This window comes from Choloepus didactylus, chromosome 17 (assembly GCF_015220235.1).
Source record: "Choloepus didactylus isolate mChoDid1 chromosome 17, mChoDid1.pri, whole genome shotgun sequence".
NCBI lineage: Eukaryota > Metazoa > Chordata > Mammalia > Pilosa > Megalonychidae > Choloepus > Choloepus didactylus.
Genome location: NC_051323.1, coordinates 22,777,842 through 22,790,897, shown reverse-complemented (window position 1 = coordinate 22,790,897; position 13,056 = coordinate 22,777,842). Strand labels below are relative to the sequence as shown.

Sequence of the window (13,056 nt, the reverse complement as noted above, 5' to 3'; positions counted from 1 at the left end):
GTTTTTATCACGTCATTCTTAAATGTTTTCTGCTAAATGTGTTTGGTATCTTTCAGTTTCAGTAAACCTATTTAGCACCAAATTCAGTTTGTGCTAAAATCCTTTGTGATTTCTATTTAGAATGCACAAGAATTAAAAGTGCAATGTGATGGTGGCAAGAATCTATCTCTATAGTAGCCAAAAATTATTTAATAAAATTTAATATCCATTAATAATAAACAAATAATTCTTAGAAAAATTAAGAACAAAAGAAAACATAATTAATCTAAATAATATCATCTAAAAAAAACTCTACTGTAAGCAACAAGTAAAAAAGTGAAAGCATCCCTGTAAAGACAAGAAACAACAAGATGCCTTCCATCATCACTTTTTGTCAGCATTGCACTGAAAGTCAGTGAGGCAGGAAAGATTAAAAAGAAATAAAGGAAGAAAAAAATCATCATTATGCCAAAATGACATGATTTTCTGTGTAAAAACACAAACAAATCTATAGATGAGTTATAGGAATCAAAAAATTTAGAAAGATTGTGGGTACTCAAATAAATATCAAATAAGAATTGCATGGCTAAGTATCATCAGCAAACACATAGAAACGTTAGTTTTTATAAAAGCAGCAAAATAAATGACATACCTAGGAAAAATGATTTATTCAACAATATTTCTTGAGCACCTGCTACATATGTGTCATGATTCCACAAGCCTGAAATCCATCAGCAAATAAGACATGCTAAGATCCCTATCGTCCTGTAGCTAACATTTTAGAGGAGGCTGAAATCAGTAACAGATATAATCCATAAATAAATAAATTATATAGTAAGGTGGAAAGTGATAAATACTCAGGAAAATGTACAGCAGCATAAAAGGAATCAAGAGTGCCAGGAGGGAAGAGGCAGTTTGCAATTATCAATAGGGCATTTGGATAGGTGTCCTTGGAAAGGGGACATTTGATTGAAAATTGAATGAGATGAAGTAGTTGGCCATGGCTGTATTTCTAGGGGAAAAGCATTACAGGAATAACAGCAAGGGCTAAAGCCAAAGTCAGAGGTGCCTGGCATATTAAAAGTGTGGCAAGGAGGCTAGGGTAACTTGAGCAGAATGAACAAAGCAGGGAGCAAGCAGATGAGGGCAAAGAGGAAATTGGGAGCCAGATCATGACGGCTCTTGGAGACCATTGTGAGAACTTTGGGTGTTACTTGGAGTAAAACAGGAAGGCATTGCAGGATTTTGATCAGAGAAAAGGTATGATCTTCCTTCGTAACAAGTAAAACAAGAGATGTGCTAGATTTTTACGGAAACTTTATTGTGAGCCATTAAGGTAGACTAAATAAATGCAGAGCTATATCCTGGCCATGAATTAGAAGATTCAATAGCTTAAGAATGTCACCTCTCCCCGAGACTATGGTTCCAGCGCAATTCTAAACAAATTCCCAGCAGGTCCTGTGTTTGCATGTGTATGTAGGTGTATGTGTCTGTGTAATACATGGCAAGCTAAACCGAGAATAGACATGGAAGATCAAGGGGCCAGTTGGTAGAGAATTCTCCATGAATCTCTGGTGATTCTACACAAATTGTGAGGCAAAGGACACTGACACAAATATGCTTCTGGTCACACCACTTGCTGTGTGATGAAATAGAAAGTCTTCTGTCTCTGACACAGGAGTCACATGTCTTCTGCTAGCACCCAAGTGGCAGGCTAACATTTTAGCTTGCAAGTAGGGTAAAATCTCAGACTCTTCATAGTTTCTGAAAGGGACAAGATGGTCAAGTCATTGCTGTATAACAAAAAGGTGGGTGAACTTGTCTTTATCATAATTGTTTTAAAGATACAGGAATTAAGAAATGTTATACTGGAACTGGGATACGCAAATAAATCAACAGAAGAAAATATAAAGCCCAGAAATAGACCACAAATACACAGACAACTGAAATAGGGTGCAGGCAGCATTTCTGATCAACAGGAAAAGACGGGCTTTAGTAAGTGGTGTAGAATAATTAAGTAGCCTCATTGAAAGAAAAGACATCAGAAAATAAAGCCAGGCCCCTACCTCATACCACACACAAAAATTGTAACAAATGTACCACACCAATGTAAAGTGTTAATAATAGGGTAGTATATGGGAATCCTGAATTTTATGCATGATTATTCTGCAAACCCACAAATTCTCTATTAAAATAAAAGCTGAAGGAAAAAAACACCAAATTTGAAAAGCAAAAATAGAAAGCTTTAGATGATAATATAGAAAAATAACTTCATGTCTCTTAAGGATTTCTTAAACTTCAAGGGAAAAGCACTACACATAAAATAAAATACTAATAAATTTCTCTGTGTTAAAAATAAGAACTTCTGTTCATCTAAAACACCAAAAAGTGAAAAGACAAACCACAACCTAGTAGAGATATTTGCAACTCATAAACTTGAAAAAGGGTTAGTATAGACATTATATAAAGAATTCCTACATCTTGATAAGAAAATGATGAATAACTGCTTTGGATTGACTTTGTCTCCTAAAAGTATATGTTAAAGTCGTAACCCCCAGCCTCACAAACATGACCCTATTTGGAAATATGATCATTGAAGATGTCATTGGTTAAGATGAAGCCAGTTTGGATAGGGTGAACTCTAATCTGATATGGTTGGCATCCTTATAAGAAGAGGAAATTGGGATACAGACAGAGAGAGAAGACAGCTGTGTGTTGGAAGCAAATATTAAGTTATGCTACAATAAAAGAGAATGCCATGGATTGCCTGCAAGCCACCACAGAACCCTACAGACTTCAGGAGAAGTATGACCCTGCTGACACCTTGATTTGAATATCTGGCCCCTAGAACTATGAGACAATAAATTTCTTTTGTTTTAAGCCACCCAAATTTAGTAATTTGTTACAGCAACCCTAGCAAACTAGGACATTTACTAATACACATTGAGCATTAATCAGTTTCTAGCAGAAAAGAAACCCCTGAATAGTGAATCTAGATATGAAGAGATTTATTATTAGTAATAAGAAAAATTCAAATTATTTACTACACGGCAGTAAGAAGGAACGATCTCGTGAAACATATGACAACATGGATGAATCTTGAAGACATAATGCTGAGCGAAATAAGCCAGGCACAAAAAGAGAAATATTATATGCTACCACTAATGTGAACTTTGAAAAATGTAAAACGAATGGTTTCTAATGTAGAATGTAGGGGAACTAGCAATAGAGAGCAATTAAGGAAGGGGGAACAATAATCCAAGAAGAACAGATGAGCTATTTAACGTTCTGGGGATGCCCAGGAATGACTATGGTCTGTTAATTTCTGATGGATATAGTAGGAACAAGTTCACAGAAATGTTGCTATATTAGGTAACTTTCTTGGGGTAAAGTAGGAACATGTTGGAAGTAAAGCAGTTATCTTAGGTTAGTTGTCTTTTTCTTACTCCCTTGTTATGGTCTCTTTGAAATGTTCTTTTATTGTATGTTTTTTTTTTTTTTTTTTTTTTTTTTAATAAAGTTGATTTTAAAAAAAAAAACAAGGAAAAAAATATGTAGAGCCCCCTTGAGGAGCCTGTGGAGAATGCAGGGGTATTGGCCTACCCCACCTCGATGGTTGCTAACATGACCACAGACATAGGGGACTGGTGGTTTGGTGGGTTGAGCCCTCTGCCATAGGATTTATCCTTGGGAAGATGGTTGCTGCAAAGGAGAGGCTAGGCCTCCCTATAATTGTGCCTAAGAGCCTCCTCCCAAATGCCTCTTTGTTGCTCAGATGTGGCCCTGTCTCTCTAGCTAAGCCAACTTGAAAGGTGAAATCACTGCCCTCCCCCCTACGTGGGATCAGACACCCAGGGGAGTGAATCTCCCTGGCAACGTGGAATATGACTCCCAGGGAGGAATGTAGACCCGGCATCGTGGGATGGAGAACATCTTCTTGACCAAAAGGGGGATGTGAAAGGAAATGAAATAAGCTTCAGTGGCAGAGAGATTCCAAAAGGAGCCGAGAGGTCACTCTGGTGGGCACTCTTACGCACAATTTAGACAACCCTTTTTAGGTTCTAAAGAATTGGGGTAGCTGGTGGTGGATACCTGAAACTATCAAACTACAACCCAGAACCCATGAATCTCGAAGACAATTGTATAAAAATGTAGCTTATGAGGGGTGACAGTGGGATTGGGAAAGCCATAAGGACCACACTCCACTTTGTCTAGTTTATGGATGGATGAGTAGAAAAATAGGGGAAGGAAACAAACAAACAAACAGACAAAGGTACCCAGTGTTCTTTTTTACTTCAATTGCTCTTTTTCACTTTAATTATTATTATTGTTATTTTTGTGTGTGTGCTAATGAAGGTGTCAGGAATTGATTTAGGTGATGAATGTACAACTATGTAATGGTACTGTGAACAATCGAATGTACGATTTGTTTTGTATGACTGCGTGGTATGTGAATATATCTCAATAAAATGAAAATTCAAAAAAAATAAAAACATAATGAGACATCATTTCATGCCCATTCAGTTGGAAAGTGAAAAAGTCTGACAATATCAAGTCTTGGAGAGGATGTGAGGCAATTGGAATGCAGCCAGAGCCATTGTGAACTGACACAGCCACTTTGGAAAACAATCAGCTTTGTCTAATAAAGCTAAAGATGTACATATCCTATGACCCAACAATTCCACTTTAATGTATATATCCCAGAGCAACTCTTGCAAATGGGTATCTGGAAACGTATACAAGAATGTTCACAGTGGTAGTGTCTGGACCATCAAAGAACTGGAAAGAATCTGTTGCAACAGTAGAGTAGCTAAACAAATCATGATAAGTATATTTAGTAGAATGCTAAATATCAGTAAGAACAAATTAATCACAGTCACCCACAAAAAAACGGATGACTCTCTGGAGAGAAATGTAGAGCCCAAAAAGCAAATTGCAGAAGAAAACTTACACATAGCATTTATAGAAAGCTCAAAAACAGGCAAAACTAAATGACACATATATTTTAGAAGTACATACACGTGGTAAAACTAGGAATACTAGCAAGGCAGTGATAACACAAAATTCGGTATAATGCAGGCAGGCCCCTGAGAGGGAGAGAAGGGTTCACGGAGGGGGAAAAGGGGGGCTGCAGGGTCCCTCCCTCCCTCCCTCTCTTTCTGTCCCCCAGCCTCAAAGTAGATTGCAGGGGGTGCCAGGAGAGAGGAATGTACATATCATAATTCTTTAAACTATACATATATTTTATTTTTATACATATATTTTAAAAGTCCTTTGCGTTTAATTACAGTTTTAGAAAGCTAAATGCACAATAGGAATATAAGTTATTATTATGAAATCAAGAAGAGGGTAAACGTGTGGATGAAAAGAAACAGTTCTTTCACTCCAACATGAGGCAGAGGCTTTTCACCTCTAGCTTGATTCCAAGGCTGGTGGTTCCGAACATTTCAGCCTTTGACTCCTGCCTCTGGAAGAGCAGTGCAAGTGAAAATGAGTTCATTCTACCCCAGGCAGCCGAGAAGTCTGCAAGGAGAGACGCCATTCCTGGGCTATGCCTGTGCCAAGCCCAGATCTCTGCAAGACTCTAAATCACTGCTTGGAGACCAGCTGTGCACACGTTCTTGTTTGCAGTTTGTTTTGGCCTTGTGGATAATCCGAGTAACTAATACCAGGCTATGTCTTGTCCTATGCTTCTGGCCCATTGGAGCTGGGAGGAGATGCAGGTAGCTCAGAGTGCTGGCTTGCACAATCTTCAAGAGTTTTACTGACTTATGGCCCCAAGAGACCCACCACAGAGGAACAGATAATATCTTGTTACAAGTCTTTTAGATGGAAATGTTAACAAAAATATTTTAGATAAGCCCTTGCCCATTATTACAATATCTTTGCGGTCTCCTCCCGATTGCACTTCTGACATAACCAAAGAATTTAAACCAAACCTCCAGCAATCGGATCTTTCCAGAACAGTCACTAATAAATTTTAATCTAAATCCATTTTTTCCAAGGAACTTTCAAATGGATACATGCACAGATATCTATTAACTGAGTTTCACATTGCTCAAATATTTGAGTTAGGAATCAAGGATATCAGGAAGTACAACCAAATTAAAGCATAAGAGAAAGTATGCCAAGCATACATTTAAATAACTCCTATCCAGATATTCAGATTAGGCTGGGTCTGTTTAAACATGCCTCTTCCTTGCCTCTATCCACAAGAATCAAATCAGACCCCAGCAGTCACAGGTATAGTTGGGGTCACTGCACAAAGAGCACCTTCAAGAGCACATACCATTTGCAACTCCACACCTATGCCATTTATTTATTTACTTAACATCATAAATAGTGTTAATGCTGATTCCCACCATTTTTCCCCTCCTGAAACATGCTGTCAGACATACAACTAGGGCCAAACCTCCTGCTCTGCCTTGGCTTGATTCCTGGAGCAGATTTCTCCCCAAGCTGCAACAGTTCAACTATGTGTCTTTTGCAAACTAGTGCATGCTGTGTTAACTTTGGTGATATTTTGCTATTTATTTAGCAGGTATAACTGCTAAATATATATTTAGAAGTAGCTCTAGGGTTTGTTTTTCTGTTTCATGTCATTAATTGATGTTTTCTTCAGTATTAATATTCTTTAACAATTACTTTCCTTAAGTTTATTTGGTTACCCTTTTTCTAGTTTATTGAGTTGATTAGTCTTAGCTTGTCAGGGTTGCTATGTCAAATACCACAAAATGGTTGGCTAAATAACAGGAATGCATTGGCTTAGAGTTTTGTAGGCTAGAAGTCCAAACTCAAGGGGCCTGCAAGGCCAAAGGCTTTCTCCAAGCCTGTAGCATTCCATCAATCCTCCATCACATGGCGATTTGTCTACTGTGTCTCCTCTTTGGTTTTCCATTTCTGTGCCCAATTTCCTTTGCTTATAAGGACTTCAGTGACATTGGATTAAGGCCCACCCTCATTCAGTTAATCCTCACCTTAATTAATAATGATGTCTTCAAAGGGCCTATTGCAAACAGGTTCACACCACAGAACTAGGAGAGTAAGACTTGGACATGTCTTTTGTGGGGTACATGATTCAATCCCCAACAATTACTAAGTTTATTTCTATCATTCCTTTTGTTGTTGCTGTTAAATAAAAATGTTTACCATCGTAAATATCTTGAATACATAACTTGGCATCATTCCATACTTTTTTAATGCAGTTTTATTGAGATATTTTCACACAGCATAGAAACCATCTGAACATTCCTCATATTTTTATATGTATTCATGACATTGTAAGTATTTATTTAAATAGCCAATAATGGCATTTTATTTATTCATTGGCAATATTGTAGATAGTATTTTTAATTTCCAAGATTTTTGATACTGTATTTGTTCTTTCATCATTTATTTATTTTTGTTTCATTGTGGTTATAGAACATGGTTCTGAAAGGTCTACTAATTGGAATGTATAGTTTTTTAAAGCCTAGATTGTGATCAATTTTTAAAAACATTCAAGGGATATTTAAAAAGAATGTCATCTCCAAAATTCGAAGTAGAATGTAAAATTGCAGAAGGTGGAGCTTGATTCCCTCCCTTGGAGCGTGGGCGGCACAAAGTAACTTGCTTCTAACAAAACGAGTATGGACAGGGGAAAAAGAGTAACTTTACAGTGGAGGAAACTAGCAGATAGATACCACCTTCACCAAGTGATCAAGGTCAACACCACCAGTAATAAGTAATGTTGACATCATGTATCCTGCGATATGAGGTAACAAGACGCACACTTCACCTCTTTGGATTTCTTTCCAAAATCCATAAATCTAGCCTAATCTTGAGAAAAAATCAGACAAACCCAAAATGAGAGCCATTCTGGAAAATATCCAATGGTACTCTTCAAATGTGTTAGGGTCATAAGAGACGAAAAGACTGAGAAACTTTCACAGATGGAACTAATGAGACATGCTGACTAAATGCAAATGTGCATGCTAGACTGGATACTGCAGCAGAAAGAGGACATTAATGAAAAAAACTGGTGAAATCCAAACAAAATCTGAAGATTCATTAATAATACTGTAACAATATTATTTTCCTAGTTTTGTCAACTATACCATGGTTGTGTAAGATGTTCATTCATGTTAAAAGAAGCCTATCTATGGGAATTCTGTACTATCTCTACAACTCTTCTATAAATCTAAAATTATTTCAAAATAATAAGTTTTCTTAAGTGACTGGGTGAAACTATTATATTAAAAGATAAATACTCAGACTTTGTTATAATATAAATATTAGAAAAAAATAAAAACAAAGATATGTTTATATGTGAAAAATAAAGAAATTGGCAAGGTATAATTTAAATAAGCAATCAAATCAGGTGTTGGAACATTAATAGTTGAAAAGTAAAAAATAAGGTGCAATCATTAAACAAAATATTAGGAAGTCATTTGTCATAATAAAACATTGAAATCCACATCAAAAGCCTAACAATGATGAACTTTATATACCAAATCACATAGACTCAAAGTACATGAAGCCAAAACATCCATTGAAACTGTAGAAAGAAACTAGAAAAACTACAAAAATGGGAGATTGAATTCTACCTCTCAGTCTCTGACAGATCAAATAGACAAAAATTCAATATGAAAAATTTCTGTATCCAGATATTTGCTCCTGGTCATAGATTGCCTGTGAAATGTGGACTAATAGGTATCTGCTATTAATAGCCAAGATGCCAAGAATTATGTGGCATGGATGACACAATTTTTCTGAAATGGCAAACAATCCTGATAGAGTACTAAAAGAAAAGTACAGTCTTCCCTCCATTGACATACCCTCCTGAAAATGTTGGTTGTCTATTAAAAAGGTACAAATTTCTTTATCTTTAAAGCAACTTAGGACATAGACTCAGAGAAGAACATGGCCATGTGGCAAACAGGACATATCTTCCCAGCATGCAACTGGGCCACACACTGGACAACATGTAAGAAAGTGTGCCTGGCCCACTCCCTCCAAATAACTTTTGTGCACCCCTCCTCCACCCACCCCTACCCCCACCCCCACTGATAATTTTGGCAACTAAAACTTTCCTACAATTTTCTAAATTTTTTATTTTGCTTGATATGTGTTATTTGTGAATAGCAGAGAGGGAGCCCCAAGACAGAGCCTTAAAGGGGCCTGGTTGTCCCACCTGCTCACAAGTTTTCCAGTTTTTGTTTTACTGCCTAAAGTTAGCTTAGTCCTCTAATTGATAGGATTCTCTGGTTAGATGACCACTGAAGCAAACAACACCCCTGTTTTCCTTAGCAGGTGTCTTGGTTTGCCAGGGCTGCTGTAACAAAGTACCACAGACTTGTTGGCTCAAACATCAGGAATTTTTTGTCTCAGTTTTGGAGACCAGATGTCCAAAATCAAGTTGTTGGCAGGACCAGGCTTTCTCTGAAGTCTGTGGGGCTCTGATGGTGGCTTTCTAGCAACCCATAACTCAGTCCTTGCCTCTGCCTCATGCCCACCTGTCTCCTGTCTCCAACAGCTTCTGTGTCCAAATTTCCTCTGTTCGTAAGAATTATAATCCGTATTGGGCTAAGGCCCATCCTGATTCAATTTGGCCTCATCATAACTAATAACATCCTTAAAGATCCTATTTGCAAAAGGGTTCACACCCACAGAACCAGGGCCTAGGACCTGAACATATCTCTGTGGGGAACGTGATTCAATCCATAACACGCTTTATTTGGTCGGAACAAGTGCCAAAGTACACCACACTCCATGTGCCTATTACTCTGGAAAATCCTGAGATGCTGGTAGACTCAAGCTTTACCCTGGACCAACTGCCCTCAACTCCATCCTCTGCCATACTGAACGTGGCAGGATTCACATCTGGAGAAAGCTTCAGGATGTGCCATGTCAAGTGTATTCTTTACTGGGTTTTTGGTGGTGGTGCTAAAGTTAGCGAGGGAACTGTCCCCTTCTCTGCCGACAAGGCTGCTTGCTCTCTTTACAACTCTGTTGCTGAAAGACTTTGCAAGCCACCTGAATGAAACAAAAACCAGTGTTGCTGCTGCCATCAGTTGCTCTTGAGCTGGCATGTGCCCACTTCCCATAGATTAGAGATTCGACTGCTTCTAATTGCTCCCTGGCCCACCTTTGCTTCCAGCTCCCTGGGGGCTCTGCTTACAGCCCATGGATGTTCTGCTCAAGCACAGTGTTCCTTCCCCTGCTTGAATCAAGAGCTGGTTGTAGTTACCTCAAACTGGTCCCTTATCACTGTATATGTAATAAAAATGTCTCAGTTTCCCGATTTTCAATGACATCCTTCCATCATTTCCACTGCTAGTAAAATGTTTTACCTCTATTTTTGTAATTTTTGTTCAATTCAAGGGGAATGTGGAAGAGAGGGGAGCTAATGCAGAGGCTTAAATTGGCATCTTGGACTCGGGCTAGAAGGGAAACTGAGCTAATAGAGATCCCCACCAGATGTGACCAGCATCTGTGACAGGCTGGGGTGACTCTGGAGCTGAGAGATGGGAGGAACAATGGCCATATTGGCATTGACATGCACAGAATGCAGCCAGACAATGACAGAGATGGGCCCCACATGTTTTATTTTTTTTAATCTGCAGGTTTTATTGAGATATATTCACATACAATATATTCTATCCAAAGTATGCAATGTATCACAGTATCATCACTTATGCATGCTGTACAATCATCATCACACTCAATTTTAGACAATTTTCATTGCTCCAGAGAGAAAAATAATGCACAAAGAAAGGAAAACCCCAAACACCCTATATCCTTTATCACCCTCTTATTGGCTTCTAGTATTGGTATAGTACATGTGTTACTGTTAATGAAAAAACATTAAGGTATTACAGTTAAATATAGTCTGTAGCTTGCAATAGGTAATTTTTCCCCATACAATTTCTTATTTTTGTTTTTGTTTAAAAAAAGTTATAAAGGCAAAAATAAGAAAGTTAAAATTCATCTTTCTAGGATCTTGATATATATTAACAATTTATACTCTGGAAATGTACGAATTTGTACATTCCCCAGCTATTTGATGCAGTTATGTATTTTTCCATCTAATCGCTCTTTTGCCCCTCAGGGTGGTAAATTCTGGAGGACCAGGACTGGGCCTCAGATCTGTCTTTCTCTGATTCCAGCACTTTTCCTCTCACACATCTATATATATTCAAATAATATTATCCATTGAGAGAATAATCATGGTTCATCATGGAAGAGAGAGCTTTACTCTGTGACAGTATTAAAAGCCTTAGATGAATGCCAAGTCCTCCGTTTGTTCTCATTGTGAAAAGTCTCAAATGTCAGAGTTTTAGGGCACAGAATCTCAATTACCCTGGGCCAAACACACACACACACACACACACACACACACACACACACACACACACACAGTTAATCTCAATAAGACTAACTCCCACCCAAGGTCCTTTGCTTCTGAGTTCTTTATCTAACCACACAATGTAGTGAAGTCAACAATGCTCTCTTTCATGTTTCAGCTCTGTAAATGGGCCCTCCCTCCTCAGCTGCTCATTTCTTCAATAGAAATCACTTAGGAAACAGTGAAGCCAAATTCAGTACAGCAACCCCCAATCGATGCACATCCCAAGATCAAAATCCTTGGCAATCTCAAAAAACTTACCAAGAAATACAGAGAAGAATTTTCCCACTTAGGTCCTGCTTAGGTTTCTGCCAACCCCTAACCCCATGCTCCCCATTCAGGGCAGTATAGGCACTTGGCTGCACCCACCTTAACCCATCTCCTATAGTTCTGGGCAACACAATATGGGGTGGTGGATTGAGCAGAGCTAGAAAGTAGAGCTGGATCCCTCATTAAAACTAAATGAAGCTAATAATACCTATTGTATTAGTCAACTATCACAAACAACCTCAGAATATCAGTAGCATTTAAAAATAAGCATTTGTTTTTCAGCCATCCGTGGTCAGCTAGCAATGGGTTATGACCTAGGCTGGATTTGACTAAACATCTCTCCTTCAAGTTGTGGTTCCAGTGGACTCTGGCCTCTTCCATGTGTCTCATTCTGTGCTCCAAATGGAAGAAGCAGCAGCTACCCATCAGAAGCCATATTCATGGCAAGGGTAGAAGTGCTAAAGAGCATGCTCAACCATCTGACACATTTTAAAGTCCTGTTTACATCACATCTACTAATATTTCGTGGGCCAAGGGAAGTCACCACCAAGCCAAAGGCCAAAGGGCAGACACATAACCCCATCATATAGTTCTCATGTGAGAGGCAATGAAAAGTTACGTGGCATAGAGTAAGGCAGCAATGAAGAATGGGGGACACAAATTCAGTGTCACGCTACCTTATAGAGTTGTTACAAAGATGAAATGTAATCGTACATACAAAGGTGGGGATGCACAGTGAGCACTGAATAACCACTTGTTTCATTCCATTATATACATGCCAGGCCCACCATTGTCATTGTCTGGCTCAAATCTCTTCAGGCTGTGGTAGATAGCCAACCACGGCCTCCGTCAATCCCATCCTTCACTGTACAGGCATGCTGCTCCTCCCTTAAGAAGTCAAGTCTAACCCCCTCCCTTTGAATTCCCAAGGGCCTTAGTGACTTCCCTTGACCAACAGAATGTAGCAGAAGCTTTCCATTTCCCTGGTATCTTGTCTTCCTTGCTTGGTTTACTCCATTTTGGTGGAGCTCCTCCAGTGTCTTCTTGAGAAAGGGTGCACGGCTAGAAAATTTCTTGAGATCTTGCAGGTCTAAACATGTCTTATTCTGCCCTGATATTTGATTGATAGTTCAGCCATAAATATAACTCTGGGTTGTAAATCATTTTTCCTCATAAGTTGAAAGCATTGCTCCATTATCTGCTAGCTTCAATGTGGCTATAGAGGATTCCAATGACATTCTGATTTCTGATCTTCCAGATGGTACCTGCTGTTTCCATCTAGAATCTTATAAAATCTAGCAATTTGTTTATAGGTTTTTTGCTTCCAGCATCATCTCTGTTACCTCCAAATGCTTTTCTCTGCGTATTGTTTTGGTCTCCATCCTTCATAACACAGCCTTGCCTGGATATCTGCTACTTCT

The 13,056-nt window shown here is 38.5% G+C and overlaps 1 long non-coding RNA gene across 1 annotated transcript in view; it reads right to left on the bottom strand.

Annotated features, from left to right (window-relative positions):
• The window catches only part of LOC119512208, a 37,124-nt gene that overhangs the window by 10,949 nt on the left and 13,119 nt on the right, over positions 1–13,056 (bottom strand). The gene's annotated exons all lie outside the window — the stretch shown is intronic.